This window comes from Nanorana parkeri, unplaced genomic scaffold (genome assembly GCF_000935625.1).
Source record: "Nanorana parkeri isolate BGI_ZX_2015 unplaced genomic scaffold, ASM93562v1 scaffold352, whole genome shotgun sequence".
Lineage (NCBI taxonomy): Eukaryota > Metazoa > Chordata > Amphibia > Anura > Dicroglossidae > Nanorana > Nanorana parkeri.
In genome coordinates this window covers 358,377-377,141 of record NW_017306620.1, presented here as the reverse complement: position 1 = coordinate 377,141, position 18,765 = coordinate 358,377, and the positions used below count along the sequence as shown (strand labels likewise).

The 18,765-nt window shown below is 44.1% G+C and overlaps 1 protein-coding gene across 1 annotated transcript in view; it reads right to left on the bottom strand.

The window, feature by feature from the left end:
- ARHGEF18 (Rho/Rac guanine nucleotide exchange factor 18) overlaps positions 1-15,505 on the bottom strand; it is a 61,114-nt gene extending 45,609 nt beyond the window's left edge. Inside the window, exon 1 of the mRNA XM_018558675.1 lies at positions 15,460-15,505. The gene's annotated coding sequence lies outside the window, so the exon portion shown is untranslated. The remainder of the gene's footprint in view (positions 1-15,459) is intronic.
- Positions 15,506-18,765: the final 3,260 nt, after the last annotated feature.

The following is an 18,765-nucleotide window of genomic DNA, read 5'->3' as shown; positions in this document are numbered from 1 at the left end:
GTTTCCCTTCTCTTTGCTGCTCTTCCTTTTAAATCCTTATGTCTTCTCATGCTCTGCAGAACTTTTGTTTTGCAGCAGACTGCCTTGTCTCAGGAATGGATACACGGTGTCTGTGTATACGTTTCTATAGGCTTATAACCTGAGCCAGCACTACAGGAAGAGGCCCTGAGCTGAAAAGGGAAGTACTCCCCAAGCATGAGAAGACATGAGGATTTAAAAAGGAAGAGCAGCAAAGAGAAGGGAAACAACCATGGATTACAGTAAGGCACACATTACAGTATTGGTTTATGTTAAAAAATCTGAGGGTTTAATGTCACTTTAATCTGTCAAAAAGAAGCTCATATACTTTTTCGAGCAACGGCCATTTTGCTACAATTGACAAAACGCTCAAACGCGAAAATGGCCATAGAAATGTATGGGATTTAGGGCTGCAACAACTAATCGACATAATCGATTATTGAAAAAAAGTTGTCAACTTTTTCAATCATCTATTAAATCGGCTTTTGATTAGTTGGCCCTGTTCACAGCTCCACACACGCTGCGCGCCGCACCTCCTCCCCACCTCACGCTCGCCGCTGCCAGACCCGTCCGCATCCACGCTCTACACGCCGCACCTCCTCCCCGCCTCACGCTCACCACCTGCCCACATCCACGATCGGCACAGGGACGCGGGGAGAAGTAGGGCAGAGGAGCAGGTGTGGGGGGATGACAGCCGCCGACAGACAGGCCCGATCTCAGAAACAAATTGCGGGAAGACTGCTCAGGTACGCCTGCACTTTCCCACACAGTGTGCTCTATGATGTATTGCTGGGATAGTAGGATTTGTAGTCCCCTTTTCATTTCACTATATTGCACACCACAGTTTTTACTTCCTCCGCTCCAAGCTTGCTCCTGTGATGGACTACAATATCAATACAAACTAATAGTCCATCACTGGAGCCATTTTTTAAAATGTATTTTATTTTTTATCCGATTAACAGATTAATCGAACTCAATAATCGGCTAACTAATCGATTTTGCGTTTTTAAGGGCAGAAAAAGCACTGCAAAATACTATGTATGAACCAGAACTTATCACTCGCTAAGCCCTCATTCACACCAAGAGTTTTTGAGGACAGAAAAACACCCAAAACAAAATCCTATTCATTTCTATGGCCATGTTCACATCTGGTCAAAACAGTCATCGCTTGATAAAAGTACATGAGCTTCTTTTTGGCAGATTAAGTGCTTCTTGGCCCCATAAAACTTCCAATGGAAATGCTCAAAAATTGCTGCATTTTGTGGGTGCGTTGCGTGGTACAGTGTGTAAATCCCACAGAACCACGCAATTAATGCATGGCGCTGGTGTGAACAGGCCCCATGGTAAGACTAGCAACTGAGCAATGAATTCTCTTTCAAAATATCAGACATTCATTCTCACACACGCATGCCAACAGCATGTACATCAACAGTATGTGCACAGCAGGCACACTAGAGATCCTCTTATCTCATTAGAACCTTCAGATACCCCACCTTCTGTCCAATTAAGCTAGAATCAGGATAAAGCAATTTCATTTTTTATTAAAAGGTATTCTAATATCCAAAAACTAACAGACCAATATCACCAATGATAAACAGTCATTGCTACATCCAAAACGGAATATAAAATAATGATCCTGTAAAGTACTATGTTGTGCAACACTGAATAAAGAGAAACCAAAACTGGGCTGGGCTCAGGAATGCAAAGTATGCGGTAATTATCTTGCTCTGCAAAATGAATGTTAAGTCTCTCAGTTTCATAGCTGGTAAGAAAACATCACACCCCAATATTTTACAGAGGCATCCTACTTCAATTTTCCTACAAGAAGGAAGCAGGGACTCTGTTTACACAGAGATTTTATGCATATATTAAATTTGTGTTTCTCAAGAATCTGCCAGTATACATTTTTGTGTTACCTGTCCTAATAATCTTATCTACATGCCGGGCCGGATTTATTCCTCAATGCACCCCCCTACCAGCCAACACCCCCTCCCTCCCATGGAGAATGACAGACCTGCAGGCTGCATACAAGTGATCTCTGCGACATCCCCGGGATCAATAGTACAAAACAAGCGGCGACTTCCCCGCTGTACATTTAGCTCTGCTTGCCCAAAGCAGGGCTAAATTTAGAAAACAGCTACCCACCCGGCACCGAGAACTGAATGTCCCTGGCATCAGGAGATAGGAGTTCCACACCCCCGCTGCCCCTCTGCTCCCTAAAAGCCAGGCCTTGGTTGGCCTTGTGGGAAATCCGGCCCTGTCTACATGGTTCGAAGACCACCCAGAGGCACAGCCAGGAAAGATAAGGTTATAGCAAAACTATATTCTCCAAAAAATGTAAGTGCATTAATCAGTGCCCTCTGCTGTGAATACATTGCATCCATACAAATAATTATCTAAGCAAATGTATTTGTCCTGAGAATGCATTTATGGATCATGTTGTGTCACCGAATACAGTCAGGAAAACTCATTAAGCAGGGAGGAAGACTTAAAGTGACATAACATCACCCCAACGTTAATGAAAGCACTTACCTTAAATGATGTATTTGAATGCGATCGTCTTCTTTCCTGTAGTTTTCAGCCTTCTCTCCAGCGCTGTGGCGGGTGTCTGATCCAGCGCCGACTCCTCTGAGCTTGCTGGCATGTACTCTCCCGCGGTGTCTGCATGCGTGTGCACGCGTCCATAGACTTACCTTGCGTCTTTCCTCGCGTCCCGGCCGAAAATGTGAACTGCGCATGCACCTGCCCCAAGATGCTTTGCGGCCGCCCATGCAGTTTCACATTTTTGGACGCGAGCGCACGGCGAAGACACAGGTAATTTTAAACCACTTTTAAAAAAAACTTTTTGCATATATCTACTGCTTGCTACCTGTAGATATATGCAAAAAAAAAGCTGGAGAGTTTAGAAACCCTTTAACAATCTGGAGGGAAACCAATACATTGGTAGCACGAAAGGCTCTGTCAATTAGCAAGTGTGTGTTAATCTGTCATTTTGTTTTCTCTAAACTGTGTCATCATCCACACCTTCTGGTTGGTACCGAGGAGCTTTGCTCTGTATCGTCCATTAATAGCGCAATTTTTGGAATAAAAAAAATAGTGCACAATCATAAACATGCAAACACCAATGTTTTGGGCCAACTGTATACCTTTACTACAATTTACATAAAATACCATTTCATGGCTCCTGCAAACGGGCATAAAATAGGCAGTGTTCAGGTCCGTTCTACATTTCTGCACCGTTCTGCAAGTTTTATACGCACCTGAGCGCAGTAGTACTATATGCTATGCACCCATTCACCCAGCTGTGTTTTGGTCCATTGCGCTTAACTGCGTAAACTAAAACAAGAAAAATTTGCACCTACAGTCTAATTTTTTACTGTATTTTATGCAGTACATATATGTGCATACATTTACATGTGCATCGCGTAAATGGACATGGCCATATGTGCCAATGTCTACATAAACGATGTGTTGCAGAATCACCTCAGTCTTCAGTCACGAATGATATCTATCTATAAAGTATATCTTAAGCTGCCTGACTGAGGGCTTGTTTGCTTGTCTGAGTGAATCATTGGATCAGAGAAGTGTTATTGCTCATTCACTGGCATCACAATACATTTGGATTTCTTAGTCTAATTCATCCACTTTCCATCCACCAGGAATCGGACATACAATCGCAAGTATTCCGAAGAAACTAAGCAATCGCCCATAAGTTTGATCAGCCACCAGAATTTAGTTGATTGTAAAGTCAGAACTGGGCAATTAATTCACAGCTTCAATATGTTTATTTAACCGCTTGAAGACCGGGGTGTTAAACCCCCTTCCTGTCCAGGCCATTTTTCAGCGCTGAAGTACTTTGACATTTATTCATTAATGCAACACTGTGCTGAAACAAATTTTATATAATTTTTGGGAGGCCAGATAGAGCTTTCTTTTGGTGGGATTTAATAGGGATGCATCAATACGGGTTTTTCAGTATCGAGTGGCAATATTTTTTTCGCCGATACTGGCATCCCATGGTACCATGGGCCCAGCTTGCTCGATTGCCTGGGAAGATGGTGTTCTATCATGCTCCCTCGCGACAGTGCGAGGCAGTCTGGCTTACTGACCAATCAGGAAGCCGTGGGGAGAGTCTTGCCACCCAGCTTCCTGATTGGTCAGGAAGGCAGACTGGCAAGAAAGCCGGCTTCACTTGTCGCTAGGCAATCAGAAGCAGGGAGGCGGGTCATGACCTGTTGCCCGGCTTCCTGTTTGGCCGGAAGCCGGGTCCAGGCTTCCTCATGGCACTGGAGGTCAGAGGGAACCTCACGGTATCAGGCAGAGAACACATTTAGGGCCGGTCCACACCATCTCCAGTGCGTTCCAGCACGGTTAGTGGCCAGAATGCACTGGATCACATAGTGGAAGCCTCCTTGCCTTCTGGGGTAGGAGGGGGGGGTGTTGGTGCCGTTCAAGTCAATGGCACCACAGACACTCCCCCGGCAGTGCGATCGCAAAAAAATTGTGAATGGCACTGCCATACCCCCTCCTTTCCCAGAACACAGGGAGGCTTCAACTATGTGGTCCAGTGCGTTTCGGCCACTAACCATGCAGGAACGCACTGGAGATCGTGTGAACCAGCCCTAAATCTTTGTGCCCGGGGCGGCTGCACCGTCTTCGGCCCCATCCGGTACACATGCAACACATTACACATACAAACACACAGTACACACTACTTACATTGGTTGGACATTTCTTTTCAGCCCATCCACAGTCCACTATCAGCAGCCCAGGGAGGAGGCCAAACACATGGAGGCCGCGGGTCCCGAATGGCAACAGTCCCGGAACGGTCAGTCCGCGATCACTGGGACTCCGGGTGACGCTGGAAAGAGAAAGCGGCTGAGGCATAGGGGAGGCCGCGGGTCTCGAACAGGAACAGTCCCCGAATGGTCAGTCTGCGCTCACCAGGACTCCAGGTAACGCTGGGAGGAGGAGGCAGTTGAGGCATGGGGAGGCCATGGGTCCCGAACAGTCTCCGAACAGTCAGTCTGCGCTCACCGGGTCTCTGGGACAGCCCTATTCATCCCGGGAAGGAGGAGATCATCCAGGAGAGGAGAAGAAGGCCGTGGGTACTCGAGCAGTGCCCGATCAGTCACTCAGCATGCGAGTGAGGGTTCAAGCAGCCCAACTAATCAATAATGAAAATCGTTAACAATTTTCATTATCGACTTTATCGATCAGTTGTTTCAGCCCTTCGATCGAACCAATTTAAATCCCATATCCTTGTGATCGATCGAAACCAACATATTTTTCATTTTCACATGTATATACAGATGAAATTATTTCAATTATTGCTCCTACTCTGGCATGCATAGCGATACAGAACATGTGTAGAAGGGGTGCAACCAACTAATCAATAATGAGAATAATTGTCAACTATTCTCATTATTGATTAGTTGGTTGGATCCCCTAGCTACCTCTTCCATTGCAATTTGAAATGGCCAATAGCAGACTGGCTATTGCACCAGCCTACCTGCTGTATTTACATTCAGCTGCCGTCTGCAGAATCTTGCCACTGGCAGCTTTCATTCCCTGGCTGAAGCTATTCAAGCACCAATACAATTATTAAAAAATTATTTTAAAAAAGGTGGGGAAAAAAGTAATTTAGGGTTTCAGCCTGACAAATACTGCAGTGCCATTCATTTTAATGACACCCCAACCACGCCTTTTACCCACAGTGTGATCGCCCGCACTGGAACCCATGGGACTGCAATGCTGAGCGTTCAAGTGCAGTGCCATTGCAAAAAAATTGTGCATACAGTTTTATTCTGAAGTAAACTTTGTTTGTAATACTGCATTTGTGTATTTTATTTTAAATTAAGGATGGTATTTAACTTTTTCATCCGATCAAAAAAATGAATCGGCCAACTAATCGATTATGAAAATAATCATTAGTTGCAGCCCTAATGTGTAGTGCAGAGCTCCCACTGTAGAGACTGAACACAGAAATCACAGAATCCTGGTGTACTGTGGTGATCGCATTATTGTGCATTGTGGTAATGCGTTTGTTTTAATGAGCAATACCGAAACACAAACATTTGAATGGGTCCAAACTCTTATGAGCTTAGAAACTTAACCTCTTTCCCTTATCCTCACTTACACCCACCCACTGTCTGTCAAACCCTCCTATCATCCCAATTCTACATTGGAAATATACGCAAATAACGCAAGTCCAGTGAAGACATTTAATTGGAGACTGACACAGTAGCCAAAACCACCAACTCTGTGCAAAAGGAGTCCCTGCGGGCCACCTGTCAGGGTCACTTTGTATGTTAAAGAATACATGCAATAGAAGAGGCAATATACTTACGCGTCTGATGGCCTTTTTGTTGATAAGATGGCTCTTTACCTTTACCCGGCCATTACATGTATTTGAAAGGTTGGATGGGTTGAATACTCGTTGTCCACATTGCACACAGTGGTTTCTAGTGCTGGCTCTTGTGTCACTCTACAGGACATAATCGATAATACAAATCACCTGCACTCCAAACAGCGTACAGACCTCGAGTAAGAAGTTGGTGCTTGAAGTGACAACACGGACACATCGCCCAGAAGAAAGGACCCTGCGTGGCCCCCGAAACGTTGGCCGTTTGACGCATGTGACGATTGAATAAAAAGTGCTTTACTACTTGCACATATTATCGAGTGCTGGTGACTTCTGTTATGGACTCTACAGGACATAATCTAATTTCAAAGGTTTTCAATAGGTTCAAGGTAAGGGCTTCCATCAGGAGATTGATGCGCTGGATTCAATGCAACTATTAACAGTCAGCGCTTAACTTCTGCTTTAAGCACATATGTACAGTGATGTGGACAAGTACACCCTCTTTGAATTCTATGGCTTGAAGTATCAAGACATAATAAAAATCATCCTTAGCTGGTCCTTAGCAGGTCTTAAAATTAAACATAACCTTAGATGAACACCACATGACATATTACACCGTGTCATTATTTTACAAACAAAGCCAAAATGGAGAAGTCCTGTGTGAATACATAAGTACACCTTATGATTCAATAGCTTGTAGAACCACCTTTAGCAGCAATAACTTGAAGTACTCACTTTTTGTATGACTTTATCAGTCTCTCACATCGTTGAGTTTTGGCCCACTGTTTTACAACATTGCTTTAGTTCAGTGAGGTTTGCAGGCATTCGTTTATGCACAGCTCTCTTAGGGTCCCGCCACAGCATTTCAATCGGGTTGAAGTATGGACTTTGTCTGGTCCATTGCAACACCTTGATTTCTTTTTCAGCCAATAAGGTGTAGATTTGCTAGTGTGCTTGGGATCGTTGTACTGTTGCATGACCCAATTTCAGCCAAGCTCTAGCTGTCGAACAGATGGCCTCACATTTGACTTCATGGTCGACTCAGTAACTGCAAAAGTGTCCTGATCCTGTGGGTGCAAAACAGTCCTAAATCATCCCCCCACCACCTACGTGTTTGTACTGATATGCTGCAAATGTGGCTCTGAGCATTATGGCATTATTACATCTCCAATTTGATCTCATCTGTCCAAAGGACGTTGTTTTAGAAGTCTTGTGGTTTGTTCAGATGCAACCTTGCAAACCTAAGCTATGCTGTCATGTTCTTTTTAGAGAGAAGAGGCTTTCTCCCGGCAACCCTTCCAAACAAACCATACTCGTTCAGTCCTTTTTTACTTATATGTAACTCTTGGTTTTTTTGCAATTTCTCGCATTGCGTGGTATAACCTTGGGTGAATTTGCTCCTGGGAAGATTGGCAACTGTCTTGAATATTTTCCACTTGTAAATAATCTTTCCGCTGTAGAATGATAGACTTTAAATTTTTGGAAATGGCCTTAAAACCCTTTGCAGATTGATGGGCAGCAACAATTGCTTCTCTAAGATCATTGCTGATGTCTTGCCTCCTTGGCATTGTGTTAACAAACACCTGAATGCTCCAGACCAACGAACGGAAAACGTCAGCTTTTATAGAGGTGGTCACACTTGTTGATGATCAATCAAGGACATTTGATAAGTAGCAACTGGCTTCTACTTAGCCTCTTAATTCATATGGAAGCAGTAAGGGTGTAACACATAACTTCTCCATTTTGGCTTAATGTTTGTAAAAGAAATAATGACAGTTTAATATGTCATGTGCTGTTGTTGATCTGAGGTTTTATTTAGCTAATTTTAAGACTAGCTAAGGAACAAATGCTCCGTTGCCTAGCCCAATACCCGAACTTCCAGTATCAGGAAGCCAGGCAGCCCCCCGGCTTCCTGAATGGCCAGAAAGGCCGCTCCAAGCTTCGTCACCTGGTGACAAGGAGGCATGGAGACGGCTTCAGGTGCCCATACACGGTGCGATTATCGCACGATAATTGCGGGAAATCCCACGATCGTACAATAATCGCAGAGTGTATGGAAGGCGTGCAACCGGTTTTACTGTACGGTCGCACGTCTTTTGTCTTAGGAGCATGCTAGAAAACCAGCCGAGAATCGTATGATTTTCGGCTGGTTTTTAGCATGATCGTAAGATCAATGCCGCATGGGCCGGTGTGCACACGCGCACACTGCCTGTTCAGCATTGCGGTCATCGGAAGCCCGCCCCTCAGGTGGGCGGGATTGCGATGATCGCAAGTACGATCTGCCTGTCCAAGATAGGCAGATCGTACGTTTTTTTAAATTACTTTACAACCATCGCAAGACTAAAGTCTTGCGATGGTTGTAAAGTGTATGGCCACCTTTCCCTGCTAATCGGGAAGCCAGGTGGCGAGTCATTACACGCCGCCTGGCTTCCTTAAATGGGACTTCCGGTATCAGTATTGGTGAGTACTGAAAAAAAATATCGATACCAAAAAAACGGTATAAATAATAAAACCGTAGAATTCAGAGGGGGTGTACTTTCTTTTTTTTTTTACACAACAGTACATTTCTTTGTGGTAGTCAATTAAAGAAGAATGCCAGGCAAACAGCCAAATAATCATACTCATATTTATATCCTTTTACTGTGCAAAGATCATTCAGAAAATATATAATGTTGGGGGGGGTTTTAAGTCATTTTCAGGCCTAAAATGTGGAATATAACATGGGTGCAAAAAATGAAAAACGGGCCTCAGTCATGAAGGGGTTAATGTATAATGTTGTTCGATATCTAACCTAGCTTATTATTTCGCATAACAATATATCCTATATTTTGTCACATATATTTATCATATTCATTTTGTCAGCTACGACAAGCCCTGTGACATGAGTCAGGATAACCTAGCCTGGTGTGTCACATAAGTTCTCCAGAGGATGACAAATATGCAAAACATTTCAGAAATTTGTCAGGTTTGCAATTAAATCCCCATGAACTACAAAAGCATTTAGGCAATTAAGCACATTGTGTAAAAAAAAAAAACCCTACAGGATGTATCTATATGGGTTTTGAAAGACATTACACTACATGAATAGGGGCCACGAAAGCAGTACGTTACAAACGTATCCCATCATTGTAATCGCAGTGTTTAATTTAGAAAGAAGTGATGAATGCAGACAGACACTCATACAAACTAGCAAGAAATTCGTTTTTATAAGTCTGACTATATTAACAGCCAAAAAATGAATTATCTAATGAATGCATGTCTTTGTACTGTCACATTAACTAAAAAGAAGTGTTTTACCTTTACATAAAATACTGAATAATGAAAAGTACTTAAAGTAGAAGAAAAGGCACTCAACAACAATGTTGCATCTCCATATATTTGTGAAGAAATCACAATTTAAAAAAGGAGAACTATGAGGTGAGTGCTTTTCACTCACCTCATAGTTCTAGCCGACCTGTGACAACGAGACTGGTCACAGGTCGGCTCAGCAGATCGGAAGGTGAGCGAACACATACCAGCGTTCGCTCACCTCTCGATCCTGCCACGGCTCTCTGCCGTGACAGGGGAGGGGCTGGGTTCCCCGCTCCGATGCGCCAGCGCTGACCGGCGGAACGGACGGGGGAGGTTTTTTTAAAGTGACACTAATCTCGGGAGTTAAAATTTTAAAAATACATTGAGGCTAGGTTCAGATGCTGAGCTGTTTTCTCGCGTTTTCGATCGTGCGACTGTTTAGAGAGGTCTATGGGACCCAAACCGCGCGACAATCGCCCGAAAAACGCTCATGAACCTTTTCGCGCAACAGGCAATTTCGGTCACGCGACAAACTGCAAAAGGTGGGAACAGCCTCCTTTGACTTCAACGCAAATCTGTGTTTTGCACGACAAACCGCGCAATAAATCGCCTAGCTGTGCACCGGCCCTCAAGTACCGTAACTATTTACAAAAATTCAACTTATTTATTTATCACTCGGCTGGAGATCCCCAAATCATCTCTGAATTCATGCTGACACTGCCCTTCCTTCTGGAGGGTGACTACTTTTTGTTCCCCATGGTCCCTAAATGTTGTAAAGTAGCCACCTCTCCAAGTTTGCTCCCGTGATGGACTACAATCTCAATACAAATTAGCTAACTAAATGTGAGATTGTAGATCATCACGGGAGTGGTCTTGAGGTACTTGAATGCATTATTAAGATTTAACTCCTGAGTTTAGTGTCACTTTAACAATATTGTAGCTTATTTGTGTATCACTCAGCTGTAGATCCCCAAATCATCTCTGAATTCATACTGACACTGTCCTTGCGTCTGGAGGGTTGCTACTTTTGTTCCCCATGGTTAGTAGTTAAGGTACTTGAATGCATTTTTAAAATGTAACTTCTGAGCTTAGTGACACTTTAAGCTTTTCTAAGCAGTTGCATCCAATTCAATCCCCTCTCTGTGTCAGGTGGGCCTGAGCTCTCTCCTGGCCAACACCCCTTTTAGAGTTATTAATGCCAGCAGGATGATGTCACTGCTCTATTGGGTTAGGAGATGTAGATCAGAGGGCCAACAATTCAGTGTAGTTGGCCATCCACAGTAAAAAAGCCAGAGCTCTGTTGTCACATGAACGCATAGAAACACTTCAGAAAAAGTTAGATGCCAATTTATTAGAAAATATACGTAGAGAGTATCAGAGCAATGGGGAGACAACATTTAAAAGGAGAACAGTCTCATTGTCACAGATCGGCTAGAACTATGAGGCGAGTGAAAATCACTCACCTAATAGTTCTCCTTTAACTCCTTTAACAGGTAGGCGATTGTGTAGCCTTTCCTTTTACTTTAAGTTGTTTCCTCATTTATTCAATAAATCATTGAATATGTAATGACAACTTGCAAAAGGCAGCAACCCATTGAGCAGGGGTCTCGAAGTACCGGCCCGCAAGCCGGTACTACGTGGCCCGCAGCCAGCTGGCAAGTCGGACACACGGTCACGGACCGAGTGCCTGACTTGCGGGAGCAGCTACACGGTCTGCATCTCTGTCGGATGCATACCGCAGAGCTGCTCCTGTCAGCTCCGGCCGAAGCTCTGACAGTTCTGAGCTCCGGCCGAACGATGATTAGTAAAGTCTGCCCTAGACCTTACTAATCACCACTAGAACACCAGGGAATGATGATGTGCCTCCTCCCTGCAAAGATGCAAGCAGTTGAGGGGGCTTGGAAGGAAAGGAGTGGGGGGGAAGTTTATGATGACTAAAAATGTGTCCAGTGGCCTCCGAGTAAATTGAATTTGAGACCCTGCCATAGAGGGAATCAGAGTTTGTCAGATCATAAAGACACTGCAATATTGAATAAAGTTACATTGCACTAGCACATACATTCAGCCTACAGTTACCTTTCCGGGACACCTACTAAAAACTTTATTGCATATAGAAACCAGGTCAGAGCTTAGCTTCTAAGCATACACAAGGATGTAGGTCCATGCAGATTGTGCACAGGGATATGCTGACGACATGACCTCTGCTCCACATGCTTTCCAGCCTACTTTTATTACAGAGCGAAGATCTGTTTAGGTACAGTAAGGTATCTTTGCAAAGTATAAGTAAACGTGTTCATAAAGTAATGTTTTCTTTTAAAGTCTGTTAAACAGATGGGCTTCTTTTCATGTTTTCACTTCTCCAGAGACTAGTTTAGATGACAATTCTGTAAGCAGGCATACATTATTATATTATTCGTCAATCCCAAAGGACAGTAAATACAGAGCGCATGCAAGTACAACACTGTATACCACACACTTAGCAACAAGTAATTGCTCACTAGTTTAACAGTTGTATGCATTACCCTACACAATAGAATAATTACCATCTCCACAGGGGAGAGAATATCCCCCGCAACCATCAACAAACTACAAAAGGAAATTGAGCTATCATTCAAACACCTAGCAAAAAGTAATAAGTAGGTCTAACCTGGACACTAACATTCTATACATTACAACTTTTGACAGGTAAAGTACATCATAGAAATACCGATACTTAGAACACATTTATATGGTGATCTAACCAATGTTTATGAGCTCCAGTCATCTTAAAATACTTAAAGCATTCCACAATTATTATTAATGGAAGCTCTACGGCAATACACAAACGACAGAAGCAAACGTTTGGCATGAATGGTCTGTTCACACCAAATTCCTGAGCTGAGCAGCTTTACCAACACAGTCAAGTCAATCACTTGCCAACGCAGTAAAAACACACAGACAAGTCAAGATGCTATTGATCATAAAGATAAATAAAATTTAATTTAGTGACATTTCAATAAAGTTAAAAAAAAGAAAGCAGTGCGAGTGTTATAAGCAGCCCTGTGCCTTGTGCCCTTCACAGCGGCCCTACAAGTTTGTTTTGACTTCCATCTAGATACAACGTTAGATTTCGCCAATTAAAATCTGATAGTATACAGGGGAGACAAATTAGTGAACCATGTTTAATCTGCTGAAAACATGCATTCCCCAATATAAGATGCACTTTATCCAACAAAAACATATTAAGTATGCATTTGCAACTTATCAGCCAACATATGAAAACTTCTCAAAAACAAGAACATATCATGTTAGCCATTGCAGCCAGCCATTCAGAATCCTTGTTACATTTTTAGACCTGGACTAACAGTTGGCAGCAAAGTGGTTAAGGTTAAAAACTTTCTGACAGCAAATTGTAAGCATGTTCTGACCAGCTCACACATACATGTGACGGTGTGGGCTTTAATGCCCGGCAGCCGCATACATGCGTCCACTATCCTGTGCTGGAAGTGCACTCATTGCGCTGCAAGCACAGTGACCTATATGCGATACTGCCACTAACCCATTTACTACCCTAGGATGACAAGGCTCACTTACTGTAATTCCTCTATGGAGGAGCAGTGTTGTCACCCTTGAAAAGGATCATCTCCAATACATGGAAGGGAGATGTTCTGTAGTCTACAGAAGACAACTGGGAAGACTAATAACATGGTTTGAGATTTCAGTTCAGTGCACTGGGTGTGATAAGCACATTGGGTATCTGACAGAAACAGCAGGGATTTTTCTACACTTGCAGATTATGTTTTTAGCCTAAGGCTGGGTTCCCACCTGGGCCTTCGTAATATGCGCGTATGACACGCGTTTTTACCGTCATTTGCTGTCCAGGAAACGCTCAAACGCGTGTTTACGAGAGCTATCTGGCTGTATTCTAGTGGATACGCACGGAAATACGCCCCAAAAGAAGCTCCTGTACTTGTGTGGACGTAGGGCGTGTTTTCACGCGTTGAAATACGCCCAGGTGGGAACCATGCCCATAGGAAATAATGGGATTTCACTTGCTGAGCATTTTTAAGCGCTTCGATCAGCGCTGAAAAACGCCCAGGTGTGAATCCAGCCTAAAAGAAAAAAAAAAAAAATGATGCAGCAACCACTAGTAAACTGCAATGTATGTCAATGTTCTTCTTGGGTTTTGATATCCTTTATTCTCCTTTCTACCAGCATACATTTAGGAACGGCAGAGTCGTGGACTGTAATTTCCCCACCGCTGTTTATAAATGTCACTGGAGAAAAGACCTGCGGACGGCAGTTACTTTGTGAACACTGTAATAACCAATTACAGTCTGCTGTCTTCTCTCTCCTAATCACAAAAACAAAAAAATACTAATGTTTACATTGTTGGTCCCTCCCGTATCTCTTACAACAAAGGAATCAGTCATTTGCAGATGAGGGATGAATGGATCTGCAGCAGCATTCATTCATTTCCACTGACTCATGTTAAGTCTAAGGGCAGGCAGATGTAAACAAATGAATGGCCGAAATACCTCCGACCTGTCACATTTAAGTCCAAAAAAATGTCCATTTACATCAGCCTGCCCATAGACCAACATTAAGTGTCCATTCAAATCTGCATAAAAAAAATGACAGGCAGAGCTGAACAAAACTGTGTGTGAAAAGGATCTGTGTGACATGCATGTTAACCCTTCACATTACCCCTCATCTCCATCCCCCCACAGTATGTGGTCTGATTGTTAACCCTTTCACCTTCTCCTCTCTCTGTATATGCCCTGTACATTAATGATGCAATCTATCTAGCGTACCAGTGACAAGCCCCAACTCTTACCACCTCAAAGCCAGCATGTTTTTTTAACTGTGGCAAAAAATGAGATCACCTTGTGGTGCGATCCACAAAGGGATCCTTTCAGAAGGTCTCTGTACCTTCCTGTCTTTATTTATTATGTTTTATAACAGAAACTAAGCAAATCAGGGTTATTTCATCTTTTGTAGTCTTTTTTCCCCCCTTTATATTGCAAAAAAAAAAAAAGAATCCCAAGATTAAGAAAGCAATGGCAAACTTTGTTTTGGCTTTACTTCTCTTTTGGGTCGCAAGAGTACATTTACTAATGTACTCCTGTGACTCAAACTAAGCATATAGCGGGCTACTCCCCACTAAATACTGACATGGGTGTTATCCATGTGGGAAGCGGGAAAGGATAGGGATAAACGGCGAGCTGAGTGATCAGTGATATGTGATCGCTCAGCTCTTGATCTATAAAGCCGACATAGGACAGCTGCAGTGTCCCACATTTTGGGAAAACTATATTTTACTCTCCAAGTACTTCTTTAAATACCAGCAAAAGAAAGCTCCGTGTCTCAAATTCATATAACATTAATTTGGGTCCAGTGTTACAAGACAAAGTAAATGTCAAATTATCACAGCACTGAAAACGGGTCTAGTAATGGAGACAAAAACAGCCTGGTACTCAGGGAGTTAAACGCATTTATATACACAATACCAGTGCGAAATAAAAACACACAAAGTCAAAGCTGTGAGTTTCTGTAGGATTGAGCCAAGCACGTCAGTAGAACATGGATAACCTTCCCCAATGTCCACATATACATGCTAGCTCTTGCACCGTGCAGCCTACCTCTCCACTAAGATCGGTCCATGGTTACGGGTGACGTACTGTGTACACTGAACATGTACAAGTGGACGGCGAGCTGTGCCCTCCACGACTCTACCAGTCACCAGCATGTACAATGATAACTCCCCCCACACCGGCCACAAAGTCACAGTGTACATTTCACTCTACCTGTTCGTTTTCTCCGAGGACACCGACTGGATTCCACCTGACTGGATCACCGGGAAGCGGAAGTGGCGAGGAGGGGCACTTCCGCCGCCGGGCAGGGAGGTGGGAATACATTGGTGTGATTTATTTTACCTGCCGATACGAGCGGAGTGAAGTGTCTTCCTGGACGCTGGGATCCTGCCTGGAATTCCTTGTTTATTTATGGGGGAGAGAAATAGTAACACTGGGCAGCTCCTGTACATGGCGATTTTTTCGCTCTCTTTGTAATCCATAGTTGTGGATTTTAAGTACGTTTTTTGGTAAATATAAAAGGGTTCCGATGCACAGATGTATTAAGCTTGTCCTACAAGATCGGTCAGTCCTGTCATATTTTGCTTGAAAATTGTCAGGCACGATGAAGGTATAAAAAGGAGTTTACTGGAATTTACCGTTGACTGATCCGACTGTCCAATTACTGCAATAACCCAAGCGATGGCTGCGATAAATTATTTTGGTCAATGGTTAGCCCCCTTTCGTGTGAGTGGGTTTAAGTGATTTTTGAGGGCTCATTCACATCAGTTGTGGTACATTGGATTGTTCAGCAACTGATCAATGCTGGTCAGCGCTAGGGCACATAGAAAGCAATTGTTTACTATGTGCCTCATGCCCAACATGGGTATGATGGCAAGAAAATTAACAAAAATGTATCTTATTTGTACATCACTCGGCTGTAGATCCTCAAATCATCTCTGAATACCCCCACACTGCAAAGGTTAAGTGCTCGTTTGTGTCTAGGTGCTAAAAAAACAAACCCAAAGCTCCAAGCCGGCCAGCTGTACCGCCGCTCCCTCCAGCCTGTCCCCTCCCCTGAAGCACATTGGAATGTTCCACAGCATCCTCACAGCTATGCACAGTGTATAGACGTTGATGATTTACAGGACCTTAGACCACCTCAGAGGAGGGGGAAAGACATTCCTGGAACCGGTCTAAGAAGAAGCTGACTCGGAGCTTTACGCAAGCAGATCTTTGTTTGTTTTTTTAACCTAAACACAAACGAGCAGTTAACCCTTGCTGTGCAGTAGTAGTCCCACTGCAGGGGTTAATAAAACGACTGGAGTTCTTTAAAAATGCAGGACAGTACATTGCACAAAACATTTGCATTATTTGTTGTGGTTTACTATGTGATTTTATTAGGGCTGCAGCCAGGGGCGTAACTAGAAATCACAGGGCCCCATAGCAAAATTTTGTATGGGGCCCCGTGATTTCTAGTTCTGCCACTTGCAGAGCCCACCTGATATACCAAACAGCCCACCTGAGAGTGACCCTGCAGAGCCCACCATAGACTCTCTAAAGTGGGCTCTGCAGGGTCTCAGATGGGCTGCACACCTCTTACCTGTCAGCGTTGTCCGCCACCGTGGTCACCGGGCCCCACCTCCTCTTCCATCAACGGGCCCCGCCTCCTCTTGCATCATTGGCCACACCTGGCCTTAGATCGCTGGTCAGTGATGTAAGAGGAGGCGGGTTTGCTCTTAGGCGGGCCCCACCTCTTCCTCCACTGGCCTCTTCTGCTGTAGCTGTTGGCTGTCACTGACACAGCTCCGCAGTGGCTGTGAGGGGAAACGCCGCTGCTGAGCTGTGTCAGTGACAGCCAGCACCCTTACATGCCATAGCCAGGCAGCCTACATGCATCAGAGGGATGCCCTGGCCGGGCCCCATAGCAGCCGACTGGGTCGCTATGGCGATTGTTACGCCATTGGCTGCAGCTAACAATTATTTGCATAATTGATTAGTTAGCCGATTATTAACTTCGATTAATCTGATAAAGTAAAACAAAATTATACCATCATTTATTTAAAATAAAATACGCAAATGCAGCGTTACAGACAAAGTTTACTTCAGAATAAAACGGTATACACATTTTCTGAAATTACACTGCACTGGAACGCAGGGCATTGCAGCACCGCACACTGCGGACGGGAGGTGCATTTGGGATCCATTGAAATTAATGGAACCACAACACACCTCCTGCAGCAAAATTTGTCAGGCTGAAAGTGAAAATTACTTTTTTAAAAGGGACACAGACCACTGCAGCCAGCACCAGCGGGGAGGAGAACAAAGGAGCAGAGTGGTGGCAACTGGCAACTAATCGATGATGAGAATCGTTGCCAATGATTCTCATTATCGATTAGTTTTTGCAGTCCTATGTTATGATGCATAGTATGTGTGCATTGGAGTGCAAAGATGAATGAATTGTACCCCAACACACATACATTGCATTACCATGCTTGGGTTTGAGTTTGTGGGGGTTTGTCCCATTCTGTACACTGCACCATACATTTCCTTTTCCACACCACCTCATTCTTTATGCACCACTGTACTATTCTTTACACTGCTGCAGGGTCTCCATTTAACACAGCCTCACTCTGTACACTGTGCTAAAAATTCCACATTTCCTTATTTTGTGTGCTGTGTTGTACATTCCCTATTCCACACTGCCACACCAGCTACCTCTAGGAGAATCCTCTAAACCCTTGGTTCTCAACTGGTGGGTCGTGACCCAAAAGTGGGTCGCGACCCCTTGTTCAGTGGGTCACCACATGCCATCTACTTTTCTAGATGAGGCTCCAGAGTGCAGCATTGTCAGTTCTCGGGCCAAGCAGCCATTCAAAATATGCTGCCTGGTGCCGAGTGTCAGCTTGAGGTGGGGTGAGAGGGGTCCATGGCCGCGAGGGAGCTCCATCCATATGTGCACTGCTTGCAGCTCCCTCGCGTGCCCTGTAGAGGTGCCTGGACCGGGGTGATGTCACATTCTGGCTCCTGGCACCTCTATAGGGCACGCAAGGGTGCTGGGCAAGCAATGCAGATATAGATGGAGTGCCGTCACAGCACAGCAGCCCAAACTGGACCCCAGGCTGAGGATACACTAAAGTTTTCATAAGATAGGGAGACTGGGTGGATCTGTACCGCAGTGCCGTGCGTTCCATTGCAGTGCAACTTGGGTCACGACTTAATGGCCGAGGACAAATGTGGGTCCTGAGGTTACACAGGATGAGAACCACTGCTCTAAACCCATGTTGTATCTAGAGATAAGAGGTTAGTATGGTATATTTCAGCATGGGACTTTCAGTACCAAAAACAAATGTGAATTGCTATGTGAGCAACCCAGGACTGCTGATAGATGGGTACAGTCGGCCCTCCCATACAGTGCCCTATTGGGTCAGCAGAGGGGCCTGGGCTTGGCTTAAGTTGTATTAAAGGCTGGTCGTTTTCTTTACCTTAATGCATTCTCTGGATTAAGTTAAAAAATGACCAGTACCTTTTTGTGGCCCT